Source organism: Propithecus coquereli, unplaced genomic scaffold, assembly GCF_000956105.1.
Source record: "Propithecus coquereli isolate 6110/MARCELLA unplaced genomic scaffold, Pcoq_1.0 Scaffold280, whole genome shotgun sequence".
Lineage (NCBI taxonomy): Eukaryota > Metazoa > Chordata > Mammalia > Primates > Indriidae > Propithecus > Propithecus coquereli.
The window spans coordinates 4160605-4168948 of record NW_012148397.1 but is presented as its reverse complement, the minus strand read 5'-3'; the positions used below and the strand labels follow the sequence as shown (position 1 = coordinate 4168948).

The window sequence follows — 8344 nt, the reverse complement described above, 5'->3', positions numbered from 1 at the left end:
GTCGCTGTAGCAGGTCACGCATGCACGCGAATGTGTTCCCCCACAGTTCTGCGGGCCGGGTGTCGAACACCGAGGGGTCAGCTGGGTGGCGTTCTCTCTGGAGGCTCTGGAAGAGAATCCCTTCCCTTTCCCAGGTTCTGGGACTCCGTCTTCCAGCCTCCCCCTCCCCCACCCCTTTCTTTTACTTTCATCCTCACATCTCAGGGGGCGCCCCCGCCCCCCACCATGTTAGCATCCCTGAGACTCCCTGGGGCCCACCTGGGTACTCCAGGGTACGCTCCCTGTTTCAAGGTCCCTAACTCAATCACATCTACAAAGTCCTTGCCACGTCAGGTAACGTATACACGGGTTCTGGGGATTAGCACGTGGACATCTTTGGGGCTGTTCTCCCTCCCAGAGGTGGAAAGCTGTGTGGGCTGTCTGGGCCTGGCCCATGTTTCAAGCCGACTTTGATCTCATGGCCACTTCTGTGCATCCTTTGGAGACCCTCCTGCTGGGCCTTGCCCAGTGCAGCACCCCTGGCTGGGTGATGCCTGTCCTTTGGCTGGTGGCTCCCAGCTCACCCTGGGCTAAGGCCCCTGCAGCCTCTCACAGCTGGGCTCCCGTTGCCCTGTGAAGGGTCCCCTTCTGTGATGAGAACAGGCCGCTGTGCCCACCTGTCCCAGATCCCCCACTTCTGACCTGCTGCCGGGTGGCAGGGCACTCAGGTCCCAGGAACAGACCCTGCTGTGCTGGCCCAGCCCCTTAGCTGCCTTACATGTGACACTTTGGGGTTCCCTGGATGGTTCCAGAGGTGGGCAGAGGCATGGAGCATGTGGGGAAGACAGTGGACACCAGCTGTAGCTGGTGCCTGGCAGGTGGCTCAGCCCTTCCGTGGAGGTGTCCAAGTTGGATTTAGAAAACCTGGTAGGGGTGTTGTTAGCAGAGGGACCCCCGAAAATGGCAGGACCAGTGGGGTACAGACCCCAGGGAACAAAGGAGGTCTCAATGCCCAAAGTCGGCATAAAAGACAGGACGTGGCACCTGGGGGTATCTGGAATGTACACGGGCTTCCTGGGGGGAGTAACTGGTGGGACTAGCACGGCATTTGCCAGGCGCAGTGGAGCGTGCCTGTAGTCCTAGCGCTGCCGAGGGCGAGGCCGGGGTCACTTGAGCCCAAGAGTTTGAGGTTGCATTGAACTATGATCACACCACTCACTCTAATCTGGGTGACAGAGGGAGACCCTGTCTCAAAACGTGATGGATATATATTTTTTAAAAAGTCTCAGTTCATACGAAAAATTGCAGGTAATACAAATTTTCCCCGTTAAGAATGTTCCAAGCAGGTGAGCAGAAGGGATTGTAAGCTATTCCTGTTATGGCCACACAGTGGCGCCATTCCACTAGCTGGCAGGTGGCATCTCCACATTCACTCCTATGTCGCTCTCCAGACCCTGAGGCTGCAGCTGAGGGGCCACTATGGCCACCCAACCCCCATATGCCTCGGCCTTCAGGAAACTGCCTCTTTGTCTAAAATGCACCTGCCTTGGACATTCCTGAACACATACACGCAACACATATATACAAGAAGCGTGTGGGGACGTGCGAGCCAGCGCACGGGGACCCAGTCCTTATGTCTGAAGTTCAGCGTCTCAGGCATCAGGAACCTTGGCTGCAGGTGACAGAAGCTGAATGTGAGCGAGCTGAGCGGAAGAGCTGGGGTTATTGACTTGTGTCACTGGCGCCCAGGAGGGTGGGGGTAGCTGGGCTTTGAGACATGTCACTCTTGTGGATCTGCTGCTCCTGGCATGTTGGCCTTGGTGCTCGGACTGTTCCACGAGGGCCAGGCCTTGTGCGTGTCATCAGCCAGGCCTGCCACCCGCAGGCAGGAAGGGCTTCTGGGTTTGTTCCAACCTAACAGCCAGGGGGTGTCTGGTGGGCAGGAGTGGGGCAGCTAGCCCCACACAGCTGGTTTTGGGGCCAAGGAGCTCCCCAGAGGATGGTGCAGCTGGGTGGGCAGATGACAGGTCTGTCATCCTGTGTCCCCAAATCCAGGTGTCAAGCTGGAACGCCAGCCTTCCCCGTTGCTGGCTGGAGTTCACCAGCAGATTGTGGCCATGCCGGCTGCAGGGCGTTGCCTGGCAGGTACCGGCCTTGCTGAGTAATCAGGTCCGCTGGAGTCAGCGTGAAGTCGCTGGTCACCCGTTCTTTCCTTCTTGCAACCGATACTTATGGCCACTTACCAGGTGCCAGGCACTCGGCTGTGCGCTAAGGCTACCCCAGCAAACCAGGCAGGCGTGTTTATCAGGATTCTAGCGGGAAAGCAGAAAACAAATGCAGTGACACAGAGGGCAGAGAGCAGCGAGTGCCAGGAAAGCAGATCAGAGAGCCACAGGGGCGGGAACAGGCAGGCCTTTCTGGGGAAGGCACTGGGAGGGCCAGGCCACACCCAGAGGATGCTCCTTCCTGGCAGGAGACAAGGGAGGGCTTGTCTTGCTCTCAGTGCAGCAGAAGGCCCAGTGGCGGAGTTTGCTGAGGGAGAACAGAGCATCCCTGGAGGAGATTAGAAACTTGGTGAGCCCCTGTGAACCAACCGCAGTGAGCAGCGGTTTCAGAAGGGGGGTAGTGTGCACTGCTGTGCATTGGGAAAGATGGCTCCGGTGGCTGTGTTGGGGAGGGACCCAGGGTGGCAGCAGGGGCTGGGTAGGAGGCCCCAGGGTGGTCCAGGTGGGGCGCGTGGGTGGGACCCCGTGGTGGCGTGGGAGAGGAATGAGGACCTGTTCCCCACCGCTGTCTTACCCCAGCTGGGAAGCCCTGTGCTGCCATCATCCCGCAGCGTGGTGGTTTGTAGTTGGAGTCCCTGTCCCCAGGGCTCCACTAGCCTGGAGGACAGCCTGTGCTTGGATCACCCGCCTTTCTGCAGTGAGTTAGCATCTTCGGACCACACGCAGCCCAAGACTTATTCTGAAATGAGTTCTTCCCTGGAGGCTCTTGGGTCCTTCCTGCAGGTACAGTGCCCACTGTGGGCTGGCCCAGGGGGGCCTCTGGAAACTGGGGTTCAGTCCTCCCATTTCTAGAGAAATGATTGTGGAACCATGAAACCAGGTTACTTCCACAGTGGCAGGTGAGCTACAGAGGAAAGAGCCCTGAACTTGGAGTCAGGAGTCCCTGAACTCAGGCTGCGTGTCCCTGGAAAAGTCACTTAACTTCTCTGAACCCCGGTTTCTACATGATGGGAGTAATGCCTCCTTTCCAGGGCTGTTAGGAGTGTAGCACTGGATTCCGATTACGGACAGGCTTGGAAAGGCAGTAGACCCTTGACACGTAAGAAAGGAAAGCGTGCGGATGGCCTCTGCATCTTGTCAAGCCTAGAGATCGCTGTCTCTATCTTCAGATCCCACCTGCTTTCTTGCCGACAGCCTCTTACCCTTAAAGCCTCACTGTCCTTGTTTTTTCCTTATCCACAGCCACACCCTCCCTGGCCACCCCTCTCCTCTCAACTTGCTCAACATCATCTTCCAGCAAGTGGGGACCAAGTGATGGACATGCATGCCAAGGGCAGGGACTCTGCTTACTGCTGGGTCACCCCTGCCTGGCACGTAGTAGGTGTGCAGTGTGTGTTTGCAAACTGTAAAGACAAATGTTGGGATCTAGTTGTCCCAGCCCCATCAGCCTAAAACCACCAGGATTGATCCAGCAGTCTGACAAAATCAGGTTTGTTAGCTTGTGGCACTGGGGGACCCTGGGCAGCTCACCTGGCAAGAGAGTTTTCATAGGATTTGCGGAAAGGTGGAGTTCAGATGAGGGTGGATGAGGCGTTGTTGCAGTAGGCTCAGAGCAAGGCTGCGAGTGAAGGGGCCAGCATCAGGTCTGGCCCGCAGAGGGGACCCAGCTCCAGCTTCCTTGGGAACCACCAGTTAAGAGAGCCGTGGAACGTTGTGTCTAGAAACTGCTTTATGTGGCGCTCTTCACCCGGCTTGGAAACCTAGGCAGCTTCTGTGTCAAAGGGTGTCAAACACTGCACGGAGGAGGGGGCTGTTTCATTCTTACGAATAGAATTCCAAACAGCAAAGTTTCTGCTAATCGATGATCTTAGTGAGCAAAGTTCTCAGTGAGTAGGGAAGTAGTTGTTGCTAAAAGAAGGGGCTGGTAAAGATACCTGACAGCTGCTGCGGCGTGTGCTTGAGGAATATTGTTCCTTGTTAATGTGTGGCTGGTTTTATCTGAGTCTGTCCTTCCAGACTGGTGAACGGCCAGATGGACTTTTACAGTTCAGGCTGATACTATTCCTCAGTCCAAGCGGCAAGATAGGTTTTTGCGATTCACTGGGCCAGTGTGGGGGATGGACTGCAAGAGCCGGGGAAGGAGGCTCTTACTGCAGTCTGGCCTGGACTACGGATCCTGAGAACGTGGAGGGAAGTGGTCAGATGCAGCCATGAACTGGAGGTAAGACAGATTTGGTCAGGAACCAGACCTGGGGAGAGAGGGAGGTGGCGCCGTCCGGAATGACTCCGGGTCTCTGACCCAGGCCATGGGAGGTGGTGCTGTGCACGGAGGTAGGAAGTAAATAGGAGAAGCAGTTTTGGGGCAAGAAGCTGAGCTTGAGGTGCTGGTGAAACAGCCTCGTGGAGATGCCGGATAAACAAGCAGACACGTGGCATCGGAGTTCAGGCTAGAAAACCGGCCGGATGTGCAGGTTTGGGGATCAGCACAGTGGACCGGTGGGAACTGAAGTCACGAGAAGGATGTCATGCCAGGGATATCATTTCAGGGCGGATGCAGGGGTAGAGAGGGGAATAGGAAGAAGCACGAGGATGGAAGCCAAGAGAGTGAAAACTACCTAGGGGAGAGACAGAACCAGGAACGAGGGCCCTAGGAGCCCAGGAAAGAGCTCCCGTGGGGCAGGAATGCCAAGTGTCAAATACTGCGTGTGAGGACAGAAGGTGTCCGCTGGGTTTAGGGACAGGGGCCCTGGGACTAGGTTTGGGCAGGTTTGAGGAATGAGCTGAAAGATGAAGAGGTGGAGGAGACAGTTTCCAGTGGGGGTGGGGGCGGGTGGGCACTAGTGGAAAAAGGGCCCGTGGGGGTCAGGGCGAGTCTACCTACCGAGACTGGAGAGGCTGGGACATGTCCCACGCCCCTGGGGAGGAGCTGGTGGGGGGGCGCAGGAGCAGGCGTGGGCAGGAGTCGTCCGAAGCGCTAGGCTGGGACCTGTAGGTGGGGCCTCAGCCGTGGAGCCCCCGGGGGTCCCTGGGGTCACCCTCCTTCCCCCGGGTGGACCCAACCCCAGGGTTCCCCCCTCTCCGAGCTCCTCCCGCACCCCTGCTCCAACCCCAGCCCCCTCGCTGGCCCAGACCGGCCTCTGCCGCATCACCCGCCTCTCCCTCCCCAGCCCCTGGCTGGCCGCCCAGGAATCCGTCCCCAGACCACTGCCGCCTGCCCCGCCCCGGACCCGCCCCTTGCCCTGGCCTGGACCCGCCCACTCCCTGGGAAGTGCATCACCATTGGCTAATTCTTTGCCTCGGACTCCGCCCCTTGGCTTCCGCTTCCGCGATTGGAGCAAACACCCGCCCGTCAGCGGTGTTGCCTGGCGACGGGGCAGGGAGCTCCTGAGGGAAACCCCGGGGCTGCTGGACGCCACCGGACCGGAAGGCGGGTCTGGGGTCGGCGCTGGGGCGAGGGCGGCGGTGAGCCGAGCGGGGGCGCGAGCCGGGCGGCAGGCCCAGCTGGGCGGAGCTGGGAGCGGACAGTGTCGGGGTGGGCCCGGGCCCTGCCCTCCCTGGCTGCCCGCACTTCTCCGCCCAGGGTGGGGCGAGGTGGGGGTGGAGAGGGGTCAGCTGGGCGGCAGCGAGGGAGGGTCATCTGGCGCGGTCAGTGGGGCACAGACTCGCCCGGCGTCCCCGCTGTCCCCGTGGTGAGGATAGGAGGGTGGGGAGGTGCCTTCCCCAGGGCCAAGGCCAGCTGTCACGAAGGGAGCGCTGTGTAGACGCGGGGAGGAGGGGCTGCCTCTGCGGAGGAGGCCAGTCGCTATGTACTGAAGTGTGTGTTCGCTGTGTGTCTTCCTTTCTGTATTCGGACCACAGCTGGGCTTGTTCCAGGACAGCCGAGCTGAGCCCAGTTCCCACGCCAGCACCCCTGCAGATTAGCCAGGGGCCAAGCCAGCCTGCGGCCGAGCAGGACAGGTCACCTTCTGCCCGAGGAACGCCTTGCCCAGGCTCAAGGTGCCCCTTTGCAGAAGGGCCACTGGGCTCTGGGACATAAACAGGGCTGGAAGCCTGTCTGTCCAGATGAAGAGTCTCCCGAGAAGGGGAAACTGAGGTCTCCTTCAGGGCTCTAAGGAGGTAGAGGGTTGGACGTTGGCAGGCTGGGGTGGAAAGAACCCCCAGTGACAGGAGCCAGCCAGAGAAGCCGTGAGAGGGAGTTGACTCAGCCATCCTAGGACGCCAGTAGGAACTTAGATCTGCCCATTTTTTGCTTAGGTCGTAACTACAGAGCCTGGGGCCCCTGTGCTGAGGGGCCAGCGTTGTGGATGTCACGATGCTTTGGGGTGGACCATCCTGTTCTGCCCTCCGTCCTACATCCTCGGAAGCCAGGGTTTCTCCCCTTCAGCCCCACTGACTTCTGGGGCTGGGCAGTTCCTCGTTGCAGGGCTGTCCTGTGCATTGGAGGTGACTTAGCAGCATCTCTGGCCTCTACCTGCTAGACGCCAGCAGTACTCCCCTCGCCAGCTGTGACAACCAAAGGTATCTCCAGTCATTGCCAAATGGCTCCCGGGGGACACAGCTACCCCCAGTTGAGATCCACTAGTACAAGCAGTCTCAATGTGCATCCTTAAGATAGCATTGAGGTGCGTCCTCTAAGAACACTCGATATAGGTAAACCTGCAGAAGTCTTGGGGCTAGTGTAGGGTGGTGTCACATACAACTTGCCAGGAAAGACCCTCCCACGTGCCAAGGTGTACTCACGAACGTTCCGTGGCAGAGAAAACTTGTCAGGGACTGAGGGCTCAGGAACTTGCATTCGGAGAGAAGTAAGTGATGCAGGGGTGTCCCAATGAAGGGAGGAAAGCCCCCTGAACTTGATAGTGGGTTCTTGGCTCCATGAAAAGAATTCAAGAACAAGCCAGGAGAGGTTTATTAAGACAGACAGACAGCAGATCTTACTCCACTGACGGTAGGTGGGGTCGTCTCCCGAGCAGGGGAGATAGGCAATGATGATGTTTTTAAATGTTCAAAAACCCCGTATGTGACCAGCGTTGTCTTGAGGTCAGGCCATAAAAGTTAATCATAAACTGCTGTCACAGAGAGGCAAGCACAGACAGCTTGGAGGCTACCTGGTTTAGTAATTCGTCCATCCTCAGGTGGTCCTGGGCGGTGGGTGACGTGCTGGCCTTCTCGTTCAGGGTGGTGGGGGTCTGGTGTCAGTCAAAGGGGCTGCATTCGGGCTCCCCCGACCTTCCTTTCCTGCCTTATCAAAGGACACATCAAAGGCCTTCATTTCTTCCTCAAAACTGATGAAAGAGATTTCTGGCCTGATTAAAGAGATTGAGCCTGGGATAGATCAATTTTGGAACACTTTGCACCATGGCCATTTCTCAGTCTTACCTTGCAGGGAGCTTTTTAAAAGGAGACAGGTTGTCCTTGGGGCTGTTCTGAGTCATGTCCCTTCACCAGTGGCGCTAAGAATGGTGACACGGGACAGGGCTGTGTTCTCAGGAGCTGCCCATCCTCCCACCACTCATTGACTCCAGCCCTGTGGCTCCTGCTGTAGGCTTCTGCATGCCCTCCTCCTCCTACTTGAAAAACCAGTGTTGTTGGCACAGCTCTGCCTCCGGGCCTACTCTGGCATCCTGGCACTGCCCTGTGCACACCCCTGTGCGGCTGGTCTGCTCCACTTCCGTACCTTTCTGCGCTCCTGCCCATTGGTGGCTTGCCCAGCCCTGTTCTTTTCTCGTAGCTGTTGGCCCCGGTGAGGGTGGGCAGGGCTGCGCCGTGTTGCTGCTTGCAGACAACAGTGGAGGAGGAGGAGATTGGAGGTGGGCTGCGGAGGCAGGCCAGGGCCCCTTTCCCTTGTGCCCTGTATCCCAGCCTTGTCAAACCTCACCTCACTGACCCGATGTTCTTACCCTGCCTCTGTGTGTGCTGTTCGCACTTCCTGTGTGAACCACCTGTGGGTCCCTGAAGAGCCAGCCAGAATGTGTCCTTTGGGACATGTTCCACTCTTGACTCCTGGTGTTCCCATACCCCCCTATCCACATGGATCCCCGCACCCTGTCCCTGTCTCCCCTGTTAGACCAGAAGCTCCCGTGGGGCAAGGCCTCTTGCAGGCTTCTCTGTCTGCCCACTTTCTCTGATGGGCCTGGCCC

General features: G+C 58.3%; 1 protein-coding gene across 2 annotated transcripts in view; it reads left to right on the top strand.

The window, feature by feature from the left end:
* Window positions 1-2524: 2524 nt before the first annotated feature.
* TLDC1 (TBC/LysM-associated domain containing 1) overlaps window positions 2525-8344 on the top strand; it is a 33074-nt gene continuing 27254 nt past the window's right edge. Inside the window, exon 1 of one of the 2 annotated variants that reach the window (XM_012648172.1) lies at window positions 2525-2553. The gene's annotated coding sequence lies outside the window, so the exon portion shown is untranslated. Of the gene's footprint in view, window positions 2554-5619; window positions 5667-8344 lie in introns of those variants that run through there. The other variant, XM_012648173.1, reaches the window with a different exon arrangement.